At 43.7% G+C, this 21,653-nt stretch overlaps 1 protein-coding gene across 10 annotated transcripts in view; it reads right to left on the bottom strand.

The window, feature by feature from the left end:
• LOC147010737 (autism susceptibility gene 2 protein homolog) overlaps positions 1-21,653 on the bottom strand; it is a 473,526-nt gene that overhangs the window by 355,860 nt on the left and 96,013 nt on the right. The window lies entirely within an intron of this gene.

Below are 21,653 nucleotides of genomic sequence, written 5' to 3'. Positions count from 1 at the left end.
TGCTTGGTATGTAAAAGCTGGTACGTAGGTCTCTGTGGCAAATAAAGGTGCTACTAATTTACAATCTAATGTGGACCCAGACAAGTACAATATTAACAGTAATAATTCACTATTTCGACTGAAAGAACAGTGGTTTGCAGTCAAAATTAATCGAGGTCCTGAACACATCTAATAGAGACTGCCGATATGATTGCTCAGTATATAAAGGAAACTCTTGAAAAGACTGTCCTCTTTTTTCAGTGTCCCTCGCCGGAGTGTCCTCTTTTTCAGTGTCCCTCACCGGATTGTCCTCTTTTTCAGTGTCCCTCGCCAGAGTGTCCTCTTTTTCAATGTCCCTCACCGGATTGTCCTCTTTTTCAGTGTCCCTCGCCAGAGTGTCCTCTCTTTCAGTGTCCCTCACCGGATTGTCCTCTTTTTCAGTGTCCCTCGCCGGAGTGTCCTCTTTTTCAATGTCCCTCGCCGGAGTGTCCTCTCTTTCAGTGTCCCTCACCAGATTGTCCTCTTTTTCAGTGTCCCTCGCCAGTGTCCTCTTTTTCAGTGTCCCTCGCCAGAGTGCTCTCTTTTTTAGTGTCCCTCACCAGAGTGTCCTCTCTTTCAGTGTCCCTCGCCAGAGTGTCTTCTTTTTATGTTAAAATATGGTAACCCCACATTTGCCCATACAATTAATAGCAATTGTTGTTGATTGTTGTTTCTTATTGAAATTGTTCCTTTTTGAAATTGTTGTTCCTTATTGAAATTGATTACTCGAAGTTTGTTAATGATTTTTGGCCGGCCTCGTGATCAAGGAGGGGAGTGCAATCTTGTGCATGTATGGGTGGGCTTGATAGGACTCCTCCATGATTGGTGTGGGTAGTTCTGCGCCGATGAAAATCCAGCAAAAAAAAATCTCGTCTAAGTCCAAGGTCGAGAGTAAGGGACTTCTCACAATATGTTGTGATGGGAGACTTGTGAACAGCTTGCAGAACACTTGTGTTTATCCTCTCAGGGTAGAATGCTTATATCAACACAAGTGCCAACCAGAAAGCATGTGCTGCTGTCATCTACGCCAAGATGACTTGTTGCTGGCATTTCCCTGTTTGGACGAAGGGTGAGTGGTGAAAGAGCAAGGAGGAATGCATTTAACATGCATCTGAGCCAAACACCAGACACCAGATTTCAACTCCTGAACGGGGTTGTGCGCTCGGGCTACGGCTCCGCGATGACCAATGCTGTTGTGTGTTACCTTGGATCTGGTTTCGGTCTTGCTTCTCACTCCAAGAAGGGGTAAGAGCTTTCATCTGAGCTATAAACTTGTGGACCTGCTACTACAGATGCTGGATGTCTGTGCTGGCTGGAGCATGTGTTGTCCCTGTTGCTTTGTGTGGCAAATGTGATCTTCATCAATGATCTCTGAGTTGAAAATCCTCTTTAACTCTTTGCTGATGACTCCACTCTGCTGTGACATCCCTCATCCTTCTGACAAATGGGCAGAAGCCTCTTCCCTCTCCTCAGACCTTGACAAAATTACAAACTGGTCAAACACTTGGAATATGCCTTTCAATCCTGAGAAAACACACACACACACACACACACACACACACACACACACACACACACACACACACACACACACACACACACGCACACACACACACACACACACACACACACTCTACCCCCGTCTCTCTCTGAAATATTCAAACCCTCCCATCTACTTCCTCAAAAACAATCTCAAAGAGGTTCAGTCACTCACTCTTGGGTCTCTCACTCTCAGCCATGATCTCCCTTGGGCAAGCCACATTTCAAAGCTGGCCTCCAAAGCCAGATGTCATCATGCAAAGTTGGCATCCTCCATCATGAAAAGGCCTTCCTTGGCACACCTCAGCTCTGATCCATCTGCAAGGTTTTCATCCACAGCTTCATGGAGTACTGCTCCCCCATCCTGGCTGGCTGATCTGCCTCACATCTTGCTCAGATCGACGACGTCGAAACCATGGCTTTCAAGATCACTGGAACCATTGCGTATACCCCCATCCAAAGCCATAATTTTATTATTTTTATTTTTAACACCTGTTAACCCACCCTCCCAAAATTTTGCTTATGCATTCATCTCGCCCACCCTTTGCGTTCTCCCCTACCCCTCATCGTTACTTGCATCCCTTATTTGTCCGTCTCAGTCTACCTTCTCCCTCCGCTCTGCTGTTGGTGTTTCCACTTTCTCCTGCTGTTGTGTCCTGTTGTGTCCTCGCTTTTCCACAAGCCTAAACTATGTATAAAAAAGTCCCATTGGTGGAGGAAACAGGTGTGATGATCTTAACGATCTTGTCAGCAATGTCGGCAAGCTGCTCGATGCTCACCAAATCTCCTGTAGACACCAAGAGGAGCTGTACATTGCTCAGAAGATATTGGAGGATAAGTTGTTTAAGGATTTTATCCTCCAAGGTATTGTCCGCTCAGAGCTGCCTTTTTCCTCCAACTGTGATGGTTTCAGATCACCCAGTTCCTTGGAGACCAGAAGTTGATGCAGGCATTTTTGTTTGGACGCAGAGGTTCAGTGCATCAGTTCCACTTTCAACCCATTTATAGGAGTTAGTCCTTGTTGGTTCAATGAGAAAGTCATGAACCTCCGAGGCATATTCAGGTTGTAGTGAGGTCACGGCGTAAGCAAATTGCTTTTCTTGTGTTGTAATCCCCCACATGCAGAACTGAGCTGAGACTTGCATGAACCAAACAGTTAGGAGTTTGGCCCAAACAAAAAACATTTTGAGACTCATGGCCAACATAGATGTATTTGAGGTTGATAGAGACTGTGAAGCTCAATCTTCATTCATCATTGCGTGTTCAAATCACGTTGGGGTCACTTATGTAGAAAAAGTGAAGATGTTAAAAACAATTATTATTCACCATTTACTGGGTGGGTTGAAGAACAGCTTCCAGAAAATCTGGCTTCCAGTTCATAAAACTCTTTCCGTTGGATAAAACTCCAAATCAGGGGCAACTAAAATCGAGTTCTCCAGAGGGGTGTGTGTGTTCCGTCGTCTTTGCATAGTCTTTTTCCTCTGTCAAAGTTACCTGATTCTTCTTCGAAGATCGGCTGAGAAATAAAATAAATAATTTTCCGAAACCAAGCCAAAGAGTGGAAAAAGCACCCAGAAAGAACAATGAGGATTGTGGTCAACAAAAAACTAAAATGAAATTTAAAAAAAACAGTAAAACCACGCTTCACGGTACAACAAAGATGCACAACTACTGGAACACAATAACAGGCATCAGGAGACATTACAAAAGCTTATAAGAACAAGACTCTGCCGTGTAATGGTTAAAGTATCCACTCCGAGTCTGGGAGGGCAGTGGTTCAAATCCCGGCCAAGTCATACCAAAGACTTTAAAAATGGTTCATACTGCTTCCTTGTTTGACGTTCAGCACTTAAAGGATAAGAGTATGGACAATCCCCGATCACTTCGCCTTCGCAGACAGATCAGTGGCCTTCTGTCTTAAACCCTCTGCTCTTTCCGTGCTTTGTCCCCCTCCCAGGCTTTTGCAGGGTATACAAGGTGCATCATCAACCATCTTCTGGTGAAACTACCAAAATTCAGGATTACTGCTCACCTCCACTCATTTGTTCCTCTTTTTTTTTTTTTCATCTATGGAACCAACTTCCACCTTCTCTTCTATCTCATTCTTCCCTCCATGTCTTCAAAGACAGCTGTTCACCACAATCTCAGACAGTCCCCAATCCCAAACCATGATCTTTTTATACCCTCATTACACCCCAATCCCTCATTCTCAATTTCCACTTTTTCCTCCCAAGAGTTCCCTTCTTTATCCATCTTCCCACCCCATGCATATCCTCTCTGACCCTCATTTCTCCCCACCCTTATTGTTTGTCCAAATCTGCCTCTATCTTGGCTTTCAGCTCCAATGTTGGTGTTTTCCACTTCTCTCAACTGTTCCTTTTGTCATGTTGTGTCCTGATCCGTTCAGTGTACTAACCCTAGCTCTTCCACGAACCTCGACATTGTACAGAAATCCTCAAGAAATTCCTCCTTAGCTGAGTGTTGTGAGAAAAACAGCGCCATTGCTGTGACGTCGCTGGCATCCAGAGTACCCGGGAAGTGACTGCACTTCCCCCAAGCTTTGGCTGTGTTTGTCCCATCGAACAATCCTGTATTGTATCACGTATGTTTGTCTGTATGTCCATGCATTTGTGTGTGGCAGCTCCACTAAGAGCCATGTATGTATGTAGTCGTGGCCAAAGATATTGGTACCCTTGCACTTTTTTCAAATAACTCACAATTTTCTCAAAAAATAAGTTGAAATTGACAAAAGTATTTGGTCTCCACAATTCTTTATTTCACTGTTATTTTTAGAGAACCTTTGTTTTTGATTCAGAATTAATATATCCTTTTAAATCTGAAAATAAAAAGAAATAGCATTGACAAAATTATTGACACTGTAGACTAAATATTTGGTAGCACAGCCTTTGGACAAAATAACTGTAATCAAGCACTCCCTGTAGCCATGAATGAGTTTCCTACACTCCTCTACTGGCAGTTTGGCCCACTCTTCTTGTGTAAACTGCTCCAGTTCTCCCAGATTTCAATGGTGCCTTCTCCCAACTGGTGTTTTCAGATCCTCCCACATGTGTTCAATGGGATTTAGATCTGGACTCATTTGCTGGCTACTTCAGAACAGTCCAGCATTTTATCTTGAACCATTTCTGGGTGCTTTTTGAAGTGTGTTTGAGGTCATTGTCCTGCTGAAAAACCTATGATCATCGAAGGAGACCCAGCTTGTGTTGAACTGGGTTGAACATTGCGTTCCAAAATGCATCGGTCATCTCCTGAATTCATGATGCCATGCACACATTCAAGGCACCCAGTGCCAGAGGCAGGACAGCAACCCCAAAACATCACTGAACCTCCTCCATGTTTGACTGTAGGGAAGGTGTTATTTTCTTTGAAGGCTTCATTTTGTTTTCTGTGAACATGAAGATGATGTGCTTCACCAAAAAGCTCCAATTTGATCTCATCTGTCCACAGGACATTCTCCCAGAAGGATTTTGGCTTGTTCAGGTGTGTTTTGGCAAACTCTAGTCAGGCTTTCTTTTCTTTTGTCTCTCTCTCAGCAGTGGGGTCCTCCTGGGTCTCCTACTATAGAACTCCATTTCATCGAGTTGGCAATGGATGGTGCGAGTTGAAACTGTTGTACATTGTGCCTGAAGGTCAGCTTGAATCTGTTTGGCAGTTGATCGATGTGCTTTCTCCACCATTCAAACAACACTTCGCTGCACTCTAACAAGTTTTCTCTTGCGACCATATCCAGAGAGGATGACTAGTGTCATGGGCCTTAAACTTCCTGATAACATTGCGTACGGTGGACACAGGAACATCAAGGTATCTGGAGATGGTCTTTTAGCCTTGAAGTTGTCCAAGCTTGGCTACAATCTTGTGTGTGACCTCCTCAGACAATTCTCTGGTTTTCTTTTGTTTCTCCATGCTCATTGCGGTACATGCAGTGTCACAAAACAGCAGAATGACTCCTTTTTCTCTATTCAAACTGGTTGAATGAGTGATTTTTATATTGGAGGCACCTGCAACTCACCACACGTGAGTTCAATCCAAAGTAAAGGAGAATCACCTGTTTGAAATCGAATATTTCTAACAACTTCTAAAAGGTGCCAATGATATTATCCGGGCTATTTTAGGATTTCTGTGTGGAATAAGCTCAGATTTAGTAATTTTTTCAGCTTTTTGGGGGGGTTTCGTTCCACTGCAAGCCAAAGAAATACACATGTGGACACCAAAAGATTTTAAAATTTCAACAATCTTCCAGAGGAAATGGTGCATTATTTGAAAAAGGTGCAAGGGTGCCAATATTTTTGGCCACGACTGTATGTATGTACGTATGTATGTATGTATGATTACATAAGTAAGAACCTGGTTGGCTGGAAATATTTTGTGGCTCGCTGGGTTCATGGGATGCAGACTTTGAATGTGCCAGAAAAACAGAAGGTGCTGGTGATGTCCAAAGTAAGTACCAACCAAAATTAATCAGCAATGTAAGCTTGTAAACACAATGGCTCATCATAAAACTCTGAAGGGCTGAAGGACTATTTTTATAGTTCATCACAAACAACTCCTTTGGTACAAGTCCCTCCAAATGATTTCTGCTGTGAATAGTGTAACTTCCATCATCTGGTTGCTCAGTCGCATCCCAACTCCTTTAAAACCTCATTTGAGGCAACCCTAATCACCTAGCGGTCAAGATTAGCTTTGGTTATAAATGCTACCCTCACAAATGAATGGAGAGTGTATCGAAAAACTATGATTTTAAATCAGAACCCGTGCCGACCCATCACTTTGCTGACGGGTTTAATCAGATTGTATGTTGCACTTTACAAACATCGCATGGACATCTGCGAGTCTCAATGAAGATGTAAAATGATGTGAAACACAAATAAAAGGATCTTTTATCATGACACATAGTTGTTGTTGCTGCCGTCATTGTGGTTGTGGTTGTTGTTGTGTGTATGCTCTTTCCATGTACTATAATATTATTTTGGGGACATGAATATGGAGTAACGGGTATAACATGGATTAGTTATACCATTCGGACACGTTCAACATAAGTTTGTGGTATCCGTTTCAAAATGATAGAGCACATATTGAAGTTTGTTCAGGAGATGATAATCGTGAACCACCATTTCCCCTCATCAGGTCTTTGAATGATTGCCTTCACAATTTAACTTTCTGTTAAAGTGAACAGTGGAATTGAATCAATCTGCGAACTTTCTAACCCACATTTTCCCAATGGCTCACTCACTCTCGTGTGCAGCCTGTGGCTGCTGATTGCATCATTGGTTAGGGATACGGCAATGCCGCTGATGCAGCGCCCCTCTTAACAGTACACTGGTGCTCATTTTGCTGACCTCGGAAGGATAACAGGCTCAGTCAACCCCACCTGGTGTTAATTCAGCAACCGACAGGGCTCAAACTCAGGACCCCAGATCCGAAGCCAGCCACTCTAACCGCTAAGCCAACACCAGGCTTTTCCAATGGAAAATCCTCCCTCCTGAACTTTGTGTGGACAAACTACCCCTGCAAAATGTATCCTGCTATTCCTTTGCCCCAATTAGTTCATCTGATCATATTCTTGTGACAGTCAACATCCCTCTAGTTATTCTCAGAGAGCTGCCTCACTGCAAGCGAGTCTTTCAGTTCACTCAGGCAGTCGTGCAGGGACTGCAAGCAGCCATCTCTCTTCAGGACTGGTCTCCTATATCTACTACCCAAGATGTTAACTCAGCCTGGGAATTGTTCCACATAAACCTGCACTCTCATGTTCACCATCTTATCAAATCATCCCCCATCCAAAACAATGACCTTTTCTACCCTCATTAACCCCTCCCTCACAAATTCCCAGTTTTTCCTCCCAGAGAGTTTGCTTCCATATCCATCTTGTCCACCTTGTGCATCCCAACTTACTCCTCATTCCTTCCCACACCCATCATTTGTTCAAGTCCCCCTTTATTTTGTCCTTCAACAAAGCTGTTGATGCCTCCCTCCCCCTCTCTCCCTACAGTTTATTTTGCTCTGTTGCATCCTGATCAGTTCAGTGTGCTCGCTCTTCCACGAGCCTTGACTCTATATCAACTAAATAAATGGCAGTCCTTCTGTCTGTCTGTCTGTCTGTTTGTTTGTAACCAATAAGCTCCTAGACCAGTGAACCGATCTTGATGAAACTTTACACACATATAGACATAACATTCAGCTGCAGGATGTGCAAAGTGGCTTTCCATAAAAATGAAAATATATATATATATATATATATATATATATATATATATAAAAATAATAATAAAATTTCCATAAAAAAAAAAATGGCTTTCGAATAGTGCGCCGGCGTATTAATCGTAACAAAAGGCTTCATGGTTAAAAACGCTAGGGTTTTTTGAAATACAAAATATTCGTATTCGTTGACTTTTTAAACATACACATTCTCCCCGTTATTTGAATTCTCGAACTGCACGTGCACGGGAACAGTTAACTGCTGATAGATCTGCTCATGAACGAGCCAGGCAAGCAGAGTCGGCTGCAGAGAGCGAGAGAGAGAGAGAGAGAGAGAGAGAGAGAGAGAGAGAGAGAGAGAGAGAGAATGGAGAGAGAGAGAGAGAGAGAGAGAGAGCATGGAGAGAGAGAGAGCAGGGAGAGAGAGAGAGAGAGAGAGAGAGAGAGAGAGAGAGAGAGCATGGAGAGAGAGAGAGAGAGAGAGAGAGAGAGAGAGAGAGAGAGAGAGAGAGAGAGAGAGAGAGAGAGAGAGAGAGAGAGAGAGAGAGAGAGAGAGAGAGAGAGAGAGAGAGAGAGAGAGAGAGAGAGAGAGAGAGAGAGAGAGAGAGAGAGAGAGAGAGAGAGAGAGAGAGAGAGAGAGAGAGAGAGAGAGAGAGAGAGAGAGAGAGAGAGAGAGAGAGAGCGAGAGAGTCGTCTTACTGCTGATATATCTGCTCATGAACGAGTCAGGCAAGCGGAGTCGGCTGCAGAGAGAGAGCATCGCCTAACTGCAAATAGAGCGTCACACCGACGGGCGAGAGAAGCACAAAAATCACGTTCCAGCTTTCTAGGTCCAGGTTTTGTCAGGACATCAAGGACAGTTGCCACTGCTGCTAGAAACATTGAGTGGCTCAAGGCCGCCTTCAACTATGACCTCTCTGAGGATTACGGCAGCATGAAGCCTTCCTTCCATAAATCTGAGGAATAAAAGAAGCCTTCCTAATTTTCTCCATACAACTAATGCCTCAGTCTAACTCGCATGAGGAAAATAGGGCAAATTTCCCAGGTATTACCGGGTACTTCAGCTAGTACAAAATATAATATAGAAAAAGTGATTTCACCAGGTCTACGAGCCCAATTAATTCTAGACCCACCCCAGTCCCCTGGGAATGGCAAACGTAACGCCTCACAATCATGCTCCAAGGTAAGAAATGCAGCCCGTGCTGGGAACTGCTGACACCGCCAGAACCACTTGTAGATGTGGGCGTGGCACAATGCTCAAGAGGTTGGACAGAGAACCAATTGGCCTACATTCAGGAAGAATAGCCAAGGGGCTGGTACAGTTTGTAACAGCTCGGAATGGGCAGTTGGTTAGAGCGTTGAGGGGAGAGGAGCTTGAGGGACAGCTCAGAACGGCAACAAGTTGGCTCACAGTTTGAGACGAGCAACTTGAGGTGCAGGACCAAGAGCGAGATTGGGCTCAGTGATGCTGAACAAAGGCGCAGACCCCGAGAGACTATGAATCTGGATGCGACCCGCAGATCGTTTCTTTCCACACGAGCTCAGCCTCAGTACCTCCCTCCTCAAACCACAGCAGAGACCCCATGCAGAGATCATGTGGGGACATGGTTCCTTTTCTTTGTCTTGTGATCTGGCCCTGTCTGAACATGTCGTATGAAAGAGATAAAGTGACGCGATAAGTAGTGGAAGCTCATGGGTGTGTTGGTTATGGAGATAATAATAATTGTGATGTGTGCCCTTTTCTCCCTACTTGTTCTTCCCCATTCCCTTTGATCATCATTACCTCCGCCAACGAAGGTGGAAAGAGGTTATGATTTCACCCCTCTCTGTCTGTTTGTGTGCAGGATATCTCAAAATGTGGTGGCCGGATTCGGACGAAACTTGGTGGACAGGTTGGGTTTGTGACAAGGACAGATTTATTCCATTTTGGTGAAGATCTCCAGATCCGGATCTGATAATTTTTTCAGTGATTCTTCATCATTCAGAGATTGGACAAAACCAATATATAGCACAATATCTCAAAAAGTTGCAGACAGATTTGGACGAAACTTGGTGGACAGGTTGGGTGTGTGACAAGGTCGAATTCATTTGATTTTGGTGAAGATCCGAATCTTGATCCAGATCCAAGAATTTTTTAATTCTTAAAAGTAATTCTTCACCATTGAGAGATCGGGTCAAAAACGATATAAAGCATATTTCAAAAATGTATTGGGCCCGATATGTTCTCGTCGGATAGGGTTAGGCATTGTGTGGTGGAGGTATGCACTCTACCGAGTGCCCTTCTAGTTAAACCTGTTATCATCACTGCAGCATCAGTCTGGTGCATAGTGCGTGATTTGGAGTAATAATTGCAACGAGGTTAATTCGCAGCCTTTGGAAATTTGGAGCAAAATCCTCGTTCAGAGGTTGTTGTAACCATCACGGTTAATTTCTTTGCATTTTGCTCGACTCCAAGTCCGAATTAATGGGGAAATTACTGAAGGTAATTTGCTTTGTGTCAGGTCAGGCCAGATTAGATCCAGATTTGCTTCAGGTACCATGTAAACCTGAACTAACCTGTTTCATGGTGGGTTGTTGGCGATTAAACCATCTCCTTCACCAGGTTTTCTGGTGAGGAGGGTGCATGGATGTGGACACCTAACAGGATTAAAAACAAAACCTGTTAAAGGGCGGAGGAGCTCCTTGTGAGCCAATGGCATCCATATCTAGTGGCCAACTGTGTCTGCGGATGTCCTCCTGCAGTTGCGTTACTTTTTATTAGGAGGTTGGTGGCAAGGATTTGCACTCCGGCCACCGTAAAACCCTTCACTCTGCAAAACACAAAAACGCAAAGAAATCTGAAAACCCACTCCGTGGGAGTACTTCCTGTGCAGCTTCCCTTCGCAGAACAGTTCGTGGGATGATGGGATTGGGGCAAATCCATCAGGACCCCCATTCCTTGATGATGAAGAAAACCACAGGGTAAACTTCCAGGGCCAGATTGTGCGGGTGTGTGTCGGGGTGGTGCTGAGGTGTGATCCACCAGACGGCAGTCTCCTTGGGCAAACCTGAGGTGGTCCCTTCGGGTTGGTGCCTGGAATGTCCTATCCCTAAGAAAGGATCATCTGAACTCAAGCGTTTGAACATCAGTATTGCAGCACTCTCTGAGGTTTGAAGACCGGATTGCGGCGAGATGATGGTGGGTGGTTACATCGAATATTGGTCTGCTCGCTCTGATGGTTACCATGCCCAAGAAGTTACTGTATCTGTGTCCAATAAGCTGACTCCAATGATAATTGAGGAAAAACCAGCCAACGAGCGGATTATGACACGAAGGATTCATCACTCTGTGGGAGTCATTTCCATAGTCTCTGTAAATGCTCTGAATGAGGTGAGTAATCTCACCGTGAAGGACACATTCTATGCCATGCTCGAGTCTGTGGTTGATCAGTGCTCCAGGCGAGATACTCTTCTCGTCTTGGGGGATTTCAATTCATCGACTGGAACAGATAGGGATGGTTATGAGACATATGTTGGTTCCCATGGGCCTGGAACTGTGAACCAGAATAGCACGAAGATCCTTGAGTTTGCAAGAAGTCATGGACTTAGGGTGGCTGGTTCATAGTTTCAGCGCCCACAAGCTCATTGCTGGACTTGGTATTCCAACGCTGGTGGTGTGGCAAAGGAGATTGACCATGTGCTTGTTGATGGTCACTGGAGGATGATCAAGAACTGCAGGGTCTACCGGAGTGCTCAGTTCCTCAATAACGACCACAGGCTTGTGGTCGGACCTGTGAAGTTGCAGATTAAATCCAGGACAATGGTACTATCCCAGCTTTGGCTGGATGTTGGCGAGCTCAAGGATGAGAGGGTAGCTGAGAAGTTTGCAAACAGGTTGTTGCTCTGTTGCATCCTGATCAACATTTTTTTCCTGGGGATTTTTTTTTTGGGGGGGGGGGGGGTCAGGGTGTTTTGGGGAATCCTGAGGAGTTGTGGAGTGCCCTCAAGACCACCATCCTTGATGTTGCCGGTGGATGTCTTGGAACTCACTGAAGGGCGAAGAAGAATTTTGTCTCTGAATGTACACTGGATACCATTGACCATAGTCGCAGGGCCAGGCTTAATGCCAGAGCTGAGCTGTTCAGGGAGTTGAGGCGTAAACCTGTACGTGCACTGAGGGTGGACAAGGAGGCCTATGTGCGAGGAATATTTGAGAGTGTAGAGCATCACCTGTGGTCAAGTGATTCTTGTCCTGCTTACAGGGGAATTTGCGCGTTGCGTTCCTCCAAGCCCATCCCTTGGTGTACTGCAGTTCGAGCAGAGGGTGGTGGGCTCTTGACAGAGAAATCTGAAGGGAAGGCCCGCTGGGCCAGTTACTTTGAGTGGCTGTACCAGGCTGATCTACCAGCTGTTGAATTGAATGTCAGGGGTGTTCGTATCACTATTGTTGACCCTCCATTCAACTGTAATCCACCTTTGTTTGTGGAGAAACAGGCTGCGGTGAACCGGTTGAATTGGGGTAAAGCTCCTGGGATTTGAGGCATCCATGCTGAACATCTCAAGGCTAGTGGAAATGCTGCACTTGTGTCATTGCATGCAGTGCTGTGCTCTGCCTGGAACACAGGCATCATCCCAATTGACTGGAAGAGGGGCCTTGTTGTCCCTCTCTGGAAAGGGAAGGGTGATCACCAGGACTGAAACAACTACCGAGGGGTCACAATGCTCTCAGTGCTGGGCAAGGTCTTTGCTCAGTTAATTCTTGATCGGGTTCGTCACCATCTGCTTCCGCACCAGCATCCAGAGCAGTCAGGCTTTACACCAACGAGGTAAACGATTGACCGTATCCTTGCCCTTCGTGTCCTCACCGAACGCAGATGAGAGTTTCGCCAGGGGCTGCTTGCAACCTATGTTGATCTCTGTAAAGCGTTTGATTCAGTAAATCGGGATGCCCTCTGGAGGATTCTTAGTCTTCGTGGGATGCCACCAAAATTGATCAATCTGATGTCTGAACTATACTCTGATACCGAGAGTGCTGTGAGATGTGATACCATCTCAGACTTATTTCCAGTTGTTACTGGAGTTTGTCAGGAGTGTGTACTGGCCCCAACACCTTTAGGTGCTTGGATGGACTGGATTCTGGGGAGGATGCCGGAGAGATCAAGCTGCGGTGCATCGTGCTGATTGAGGAGTCGGAGCCGCTGAGATTACGGGTTTCCTGGGTCAAAACTAAGATACATGCTTTCATTGACATATTGGCTGCTGCTATCTTGTCTGTACCTGTTTTTGGTGAGGATGTTGAGGTCAGGGAGACATTCAATTGCCTTAGCAGTGATAGCCACATCCGCTGGCTGTGAGGCAGAGGTCAATATACATCTGGATCGGGCCTGGGAAGTCATAGATTCACTGGATCATGGGGTGTGGTGCTGTCGGTACCTGTGCAACAGGACGAAAGTCCGAGCCTTCAAGTCCTTGGTGCTTCCAGTCTTGCTCTACGGATGTGACACTTGGACTCTGACCAGGGATCTGAGATTGAGACTTAATTCCTGTGGTACCAGGTCTCTTCGGAGACTCCTTGGCAATTGGTGGTCTGACTTTGTGTCCAACGAGCGGTTGCTGAGAGAGACTCAAATGAGATTGGTTACCTGCATAGTCTGTGAGCATCAGCTGTGGCTGTATGGACATGTGGCTCGTTTCCTGACGTTGATCCTGCTCACCAGGTTCTCTCAGCGAGGGAGCCTCATGAGTGGAGGAGGCCAATGGGCCGACCATGTGCCTCGTGGTTTCAGCAGGTTGACCATCATCTCAAGGAGATGGGGATGGGCCTGGCATCTGCCTGGGGGATGGCCAGACGGAGGCCCCTGGAGTACCGGCGGAAAGTGGACGCAGCGACGCGCTATTTTGGCACATGCTCCCATACCTGACCTGAGGATACAATTGATTGAGGAGGATATAAGAAACTGAAATTGTTGGTAATAGAAGCGATCAAGGAAGAAAGTCAAAACTATCCAAACCAAAATGATGCTAAGTCGCTCAGGCTAAGTTATCTAAGTGATAGGACGATCTAATCATGATCTTGTGAATGAACCAGCTGAAAAGTACAGGTGTTAACATTATTTTATTTTCAAGAACAGTAACATATAGACATGAGCATAAAGTGGTCTCAATGGATATAGAGCTGAACAAAAAAAATGGTGAGGAAAGACAACAAAAATGCTGAAGTGGGCAGCAGAAAGGAAATGGTGGGATGACCAAACTTGGAAGAATGCGCTCTTTACAGATGACTCCAAGTTTGAACTGTTTGGCAATATTCAATGGGATAGTTGGAATGTTGAACGGTGAACAGTATAACAGTTGGTGCACAACAGCTGTAATGAAGCATGTTGGCGTGCGACACATTAAGTTACATTGTACCGCACCATGATATTACGTTACACGTTATTGTTACATTAAAGTATCACAATATTTTTAGTGAGGATACGACATGACCTATATGTATTGCATTAGTGTTGCTTTCAATGTGAAACTTTCAGGAGAAAATTAGCGATGGGAAACACCAGTGTTTTGAAGCCAACCAATTGACACTGTTAATCAGCTTTTGGCATTAAATTCCTCCTCTGAGTGGTGAAGAAACATCTTTGATTACATGGTGAAGAAACACTTTGGTACATCACGGGTGATGAAGGTTGTGGTCATGTTTCATCGAAGTTTTGTATGGTTTCGGAGAAGAGAGCAAATACCTATGATATGGAGTCTCTGACTCTCTGGAAAATCCTCTTTATCTCTTTGCTGATGACTCCACCCTCTGCCATAGCATCTGTCATCCTCAGAATGGCAAGCAGCAGCCTCTTCACTCTCTGCAGATCTGGATAAAATCACAAGCTGGTCCAACACGTGGAACATGTCCTTCAATCGTGACAAATCTCACACTCTCACTATGTCTTTCCGAAAGGACCGTCTGGACCCCCCCGCCCCCCACCCCCATCTACTTTCTCAACAATCCTCTTGAAGAAGTCCTTTCACTCAAGCTTCTGGGTCTCACTATCTACCATGATCTTTCTTGGGAAAGCCACATTTCCAAGCTGGCCAACAAAGCCAGTCACTGACTGGGCATCCTCCATCATGAAAAGTCCTTCCGTGGCACACCTGAGCTTCTGACCACATAAAAAGCTTTCGTCTGCAGCCAGATGGACTACTGCTCTCCCCTCTGGACTGGTGCTCCCGCCTCTCACCTTTCTCAGCTTCACGCTGTGGAAACCAAGACATTTAGGATCATTGGTATCTTCCGTGATGAGTCTGAGTCTTTGGGTTTCTCACTGCCTAACTGCAGGCAGGCCGGTGGTCTTTCTGTCTTCCACCGCCTTCGCTCCGGCCTCGCCCCCCCCCCCCCCGTCTGCTCTGTCTGAGATATGTCCCCCACATATTTCTGCAGGGCGCTCAAGGTCCGCCAGCAACACCCCTCTGCTAAAACTACCAAAATCAAGAATCACTGCTCACCTTCACTCTTGCATTCCTCTTTTTTTCTGGCCTTTGGAACAAACTCTCTTCAATCCCACTCTTCCCTCCAGGTCTTCAAAACAGCTGTGCACCACCATCTTTTATCTTCCTCCATCCAAAACCACAATCTTTTCTACCCCTGCGATTTCCACTCCAAACCCACCTCCTTCAAATTCCCTGCTTTCCTTCCTGAAAGTCCGTCGTGTAAGGACCTGAAAGTCCATGTAGTGTCCATTTTGTTTACCTTGTGTTCCCCGCCCCATCCCTCTCCCTTCCACAGTTCTCTTCATGTCTGTTCCCCAGAAAACCGAAAAAAAAAACAACTGTTTTCTTCCTTCCCTCTCCCACCCCTCTTGTCTCCTGCTCCCCTTCTTGTACGTTCTGTGTTTGCCTTCATACGAGCCTCGACAGTGTACAGAGACATGACAGAAGTAAATAGACACAATGATTTTTAAAGAATTTATTTGTTGAACATTTGATGTATATTTGATCCATTTTAATACATACACTATTATTTGGTAGACTTCACACTATCAGACATAGAACTAACGAGTTCTGAAATTTTCTCTTGTGAGATTTCTGCCCAGGCTTCACGCAAACGGGTTAGCAATTCTGCCCATGATGTTGGTTTCCTGGACTTTTTCCACACAGATCGATCCAATATGGCCCAGAGGTGTTCAATGGGATTCATCTCAAGAGACTGACTTGACCATGGAAGTCGCTTGATCCCATTTCTATCCTGCCATTCTTTGGTCTTTTTTGCAGTGTGGCATGGAGCTCCATCTTCCATGAACAGAGTGTTGTTTTTTACCATCTGACCAGTGGAGAAGACAGGGAGACATCCATCTTCAAGGATAGAAATGTATACCGTAGTGTTGATGTTGCCAACGCACTCCACAAACTCTCACCGGCCAGCGCTCCAGATTGTTCCCTTCACCATCACTGAAAAACCGCCGTGTTTGACAGTTGGCTGCAATCGATTCAAAGAGAACTCTTGACTGGGAAGTCTCCAGACGCATATGTGGCCACTGTCAGAAAATTGAGCAAATTGGGACTCATCTGAAAAAATTAGTTATAATTAAAAATTAGTAAAAATTGTTGGAAACAATTAGTAAAAATAAATAAATATATTAGACCCACTTAATGAGCACAGATTTTGATGTGGCCAATGCATCAGAAATTATGCTTGTGGCCAAGTTTTATCAAAATTGTGTGTTTGGTTCAGGCGATAATGACTGAAGTGTTTACGGACTCACTGACTCGCTCAATCACATAAGCTCACCAGACGAAAGTCCAGGTGAATCTACTCCAATGACTAAAATCAATGGTTAACTTGAACTTTCTGCTTCCCTTGCAGTTCAAACTAATATAACAGAACAGTAAATTAATTCATAGCGGTCGAAGTAAACTTTGTTCAAAGTTGTACTTTCCCAAGTGGACAACCCAGAATGCAAGTGCTAAGATGACGTCATTTTGGCACATGACCTTTAACCATCTGTAAGTGTGTTGGTCATGAGGTGTTTTTTTTTGTGGGGCATGTATCAATGATATGTACATACTAACATTTTAAAGCTGCATATACTGTGTGCGTGTGTGTGTACATATTAGGCTAATGCTGGTTTGTCTCTGTCCCATCCTAAAACACTGGAATGCTCTTCGGAGAGAAAATATTAAATAAAAGTTGCTTCAAATTAATCCAAACCTATGGGAAAAGTATAAATTTTTCAATTTAACAAAAACAAAATTCAACCCAGGCGGTGTCTACGCAACAGACCGCTGCCTCAATCGCTCCTAAATAATTTCTTTCTCTTTGCTAAACTAGATAACCTCCAACGTTTTGAGCTCTTTCAATCAGCACAAGAATAAAAGGGTTCCTTTTTTATACCATCATATTTTTCCCACGGGCTTCTGCTCGTGTTTTTATATTTTCAAGAAGTTAGAGGAGATGTAAAAACGTTAATTTGTAGGATGTTGGCTGACTCATACCAAAACTGTTTCATCATGCCAGCTTGCGTTTGAACCCATAAGAATACACTTAACCAGTTTACCTCCCACATAAAAATTTTCACTCATCCATTCATGTTTGCAACTCTTCAAAGATGTCAAAAGCCTCTAAAATGTATTTGGTCGTCATGTGCCTTTACACAATCTGACCAAGGGTTTTACATCTGCTTTGTAAAAACAAACAACCCATTACTTAAGTGTCTCCAACTCGTCATCACTTTGCTGATAATAATGAAACTCGACAGAATAATGCACAATTGGTTACTTTTGTATGAAGCCTAAACTAATAATCCATGTACACTCTTACAGCCAAGCCACAAAACAAAATGTACTGAGAACATCAAAAGACTGAAAATCCTCAAAGTTTAAAAAAGAAAGGAAAATGCAAACAACACAAGGAATGTAAACAGGACCCAAAGATGTGGAGAAAGACAGAATGACATATTTTAAAGTTGCTCATTGACGACCTCGTTCAGACATTTGATCAAACAGTTAAAAAAAAAAAAAAATACTAGCTACATTATCACTTAAAGCGCACACATGATTCATGCAAAAGAATGGGATGTACATTTGTAACAGAAGATCAGATAATTTAATTGGAGGGGAATCAAATAATTGAAACATTCAGTTGAAAATGACAAATAATGATAAACGTTGCGGTTGCGGGTTCCTTCGCAGCCAGATTCCATCTTCTGTACTCGGAGAAGTTGTCTTCGAAAGTTGACGATACGCGTACTGGAATTGTCGGTATTAATTTTTTTTTTTTCTTTGCACGAGCAAGGCTCACAGAAGAGTAATGAAGAAGTGGCAGTGCAACAAACATTATGGAAATTAATGAACAGCAAAAGAGGAGAGGGTGGAGGAGAGGAAATTGAACTAGCAAATAAGACGATTGGGTTAAATAAGGTTAACGGGGGAATAAAGATCATGGGACAGAATGGGGATGACAAGAGATGGTGGTGCACTACTTGCTTGAAGTCCTGGAGGGAAGAGTGAGGCAGAACAGCCTCTGGAAGGTAATTCCGTGGACAGGAGAAATAAGAGCTTATGTGTGCATTCACCGTGGATTTTGGAAGTTTCATTGCGATTGGGTGACTGGAAGAACATGCATGTCCTTGAATTGCTTGGGAGGGTTGGGTGACCGAGGGAGCAGAAGGGAGCTATTTCGGAGAATAGACGGTGTTTGTTTGTTTGTGTTTTTAACGTTAATTTGATGTAATTTGTTTACATTGATGCAATGTATTTGCGTGTCTCATATGCGTTCGAGTTTGAGTCTTGCACTGGATTCATGTTTCGTTGTCGGGCACATGCTCTTGTCTGTCTCGTTTGAGTCTGTTGCTGAGTTTCCTCCCTTTCATTCCCCCTTACTGGTTGCCCTGCTACCCCACTTGTCATGTGTGTTCCATGAGCCTCAATTTCGTTGTAAAAAAAATAATTAAAATTTAAAAACTGCTATGATGGGGAGTGAGCAGGGGTGGGATGGAGGGGGTAGGGAATAAACTCCAACACACATGAAGCAAATATCATGAAACATCCCTCTCTTCTTTCATGGCATCATTTTTACAGGTGCATCTCCTACAGAAGCTATTATTCACCTCACCAAAGTCCAATTAAAACATGAAACAGCCAAAGGAAACAAGAAACAAGGGTGAGAAGAGAATAATGTGCTCAACAAACCTGCCCTTACATGGTGTCATAAAGCCTGGAGCAGATCAGACTGACAGCGTGCGGTAATACAAAACGTGCAATGCTTGGCCTCGTCTCATTTGATATGTTAAGAACAAAACTAACAATAGCAGGCTCTGTCAGAACCCTTGTGCGACAAGTCAACCATTTTTGGTTGAATATTTCCTTAATGTAACACTGCGGGTGGAAAGGGAAGCGTCCGGCTTGAAGAACACTTCAAAGACAGACAATGACAACAATATAAAACTGTGAGGAAAAACCATAGGGTGAAGCCTCAAAGTTAGTCATTGCAGAAAGAAACAAACAGGTGAGCAGAGTACCACAAAGACCATTACCCACACCTCCCTACCACCTCAGCCCCTCCCTCCCCCCCAAAAAAATATATTACGTGGTATCATGAATGTCAAGTTTACTTCAACAAAAGTCCTGGGTGGAATGTTCTGCGCAGTTGGCCGAACATCAAAATAAGTGTTACAGTGACCAGAGGTTTCACAGTTTTATAGCTGTAAAGCACCGGAACATCAAGAATTGTCAAACTCGAATACAAAGGAAGAGAATCTCTGAAGTTTGTAATTTAAGTGATCAATTACTCTGCAGCGTGTACTGTTAAAAGGTACCCTGTCCCCGTGGCATGACATTTCGGCATTTCATAGTTTTAATTCTCCATTTATTAACCTCCGCCATCGAAGATGGACGGAGGTTACTGTTTTCACCCCTGTCTGTTTGTTACTTGACAAAATCTACCATTTTGTCAAGTATGTTGGTCGGTTCAGTTTGTTTGTTTGTGTGTACGTCTCGCTCTACAGGTCGCATTTCGAGTCGGAATGTCATGGAACTTCACCAATGGACTTATTGGCCACCAGAATAGAACCCTATAACTTTTGGCATGTCAAGGTCAAATGTCAAGGTCAGGAAAATTCCTGAAAATCGCGAAAATCCGTATCTTTTCGCATGGGCCGATTTTCAAAAATTCATGTCTCAGCCAAATCTTAACGGATTCCTTTCAAATTTGAAACACGGACGTAGGAAGGGAGTATCTTTGACTGGATTAAAAATTGGTCACATCCGTTACGGATTAAGGTGACAGGTATTTTAATTTAACATGGTAAGTGCTATCTACGGTTTTTCATGGTCGTCATGATCACTTATGAATTTCGTCAAGTCCTGGCCCTATGGGCCATTTTTACCTTTGCAAACTTTGTTGCGAAGGTTATGTTTTGATCGCTGTGTATTTATTTATTTATTTATTTATTTGTGAATATGTGTGTTTGTTTGTTTGTTATTCGCATAACTCCAAAAGTATTGAACTGAATCGCAGCAAATTTGGTGGGATGATTGGTTATTATCCGAGGACCATTTGATTAGATTTTGGGAGCGATCGGGTCAAAGGTCAAGGTCATGAAAAGGTCAAAATCGTCTTTTTACCATAGCGCGGTCAATTTGTATCCAATTTGCATGCAACTAATGCCAAAATGTTCAGAATTCAATTCCCCATCTTGTGATATGTGACATGACACAATGACGTAATAACCCTTATTAGCAGTTGGGAGTCAAAGGTCAGGGGGGGTCAGGACATTGCAAAATGTGCGGTTTTAGTCATAACACGGTTAATTCTTATCCGATTTGCATGAAACCAACACCAAAATGTTGACTGTTCTGTTCCCCACACTCTAATACCAATTACAAAATTAAGAGTACAAAGGTCAAGGTCGAGGTCATGAAAAGGTCAAAATCGTCATTTTTGTACAATAAATGTTTGTTTGTTCACAATAAATAACTTATTTAGAAAAACAGAAACTCGTGTGTGCAAAATGCCCCAAAAATGCCAGAAAATAATTTCTTATAATGTGACCAGTTGTCATCATATCAGATTGACTTGACACCGACACTCAAAAAGGTCAGGGAGTTCATACAGAAATTGTACAATGTACGTGAATCGGTGTCAAACAGCAGAAAATTTAATGTTTTTAAGCCATCATAACACATATGAGATGGCAGATGTGGTATGGGATTAAATACCCTCACAATCAACGGTTTCTGGGGGGGAGGGCAAAATGTAGCATTGGCGAAGGTATGCGCTCCACTGAGTGCCCGTTCTAGTTATTTGTTTGTTTGTGAACAGTATTATGGAAAAACTCCTGGATGGATTTCGATGAAACTTGGTGGGGGGATTAGGTATGGTCCAAGGATCATGCCATTAGATTTTGGACCTGGTCCAAAGTCCAATATGGCCGCTATGGCGGCCATTTTGAAAAAATATTTGAATTTTTTTTTGCATTTCAACATGTTTTCAGTGATTTCCAACCAAAAAAAAAAAATTTGTTAGAGAAAAAAAAACAACTTTGCAACTTTTTTTCAAAAAAATTTCGATTTTAGTTGAAAAATATTTGAATTTTTTTTACATTTCTACACGTTTTAAGTGATTTCCAACCCCCCCCCAAAAAAATTTGTTAGAGAAAAAAACCCCAGAAATTTTGCAACTTTTTTTTCAAAAAAAAAATTATTTTTTTTTGGCATTTCTACATGCGCGTCAATCGAGTTTAGTTTATTCAATCGTGGTTCAGTGGAGTCTGATCCGTTTTGACCTACAATGAATAGGATATCAGGTTCGCTTAAGTGACCCAGCAGTATTGGCGGCGGAGGTTTTGCACTCCACCGAGTGGTCCCCCTCTAGTTGTCTGTGTGAATATGTGAAGGAAGTTATCCGACCCTTTGTTATA

Source organism: Eptatretus burgeri, chromosome 16 (assembly GCF_056783735.1).
Source record: "Eptatretus burgeri isolate ZD-2024b chromosome 16, Ebu_testis_v1, whole genome shotgun sequence".
NCBI classification, from domain to species: domain Eukaryota; kingdom Metazoa; phylum Chordata; class Myxini; order Myxiniformes; family Myxinidae; genus Eptatretus; species Eptatretus burgeri.
This window is presented reverse-complemented; position numbering and strand designations above follow the sequence as displayed.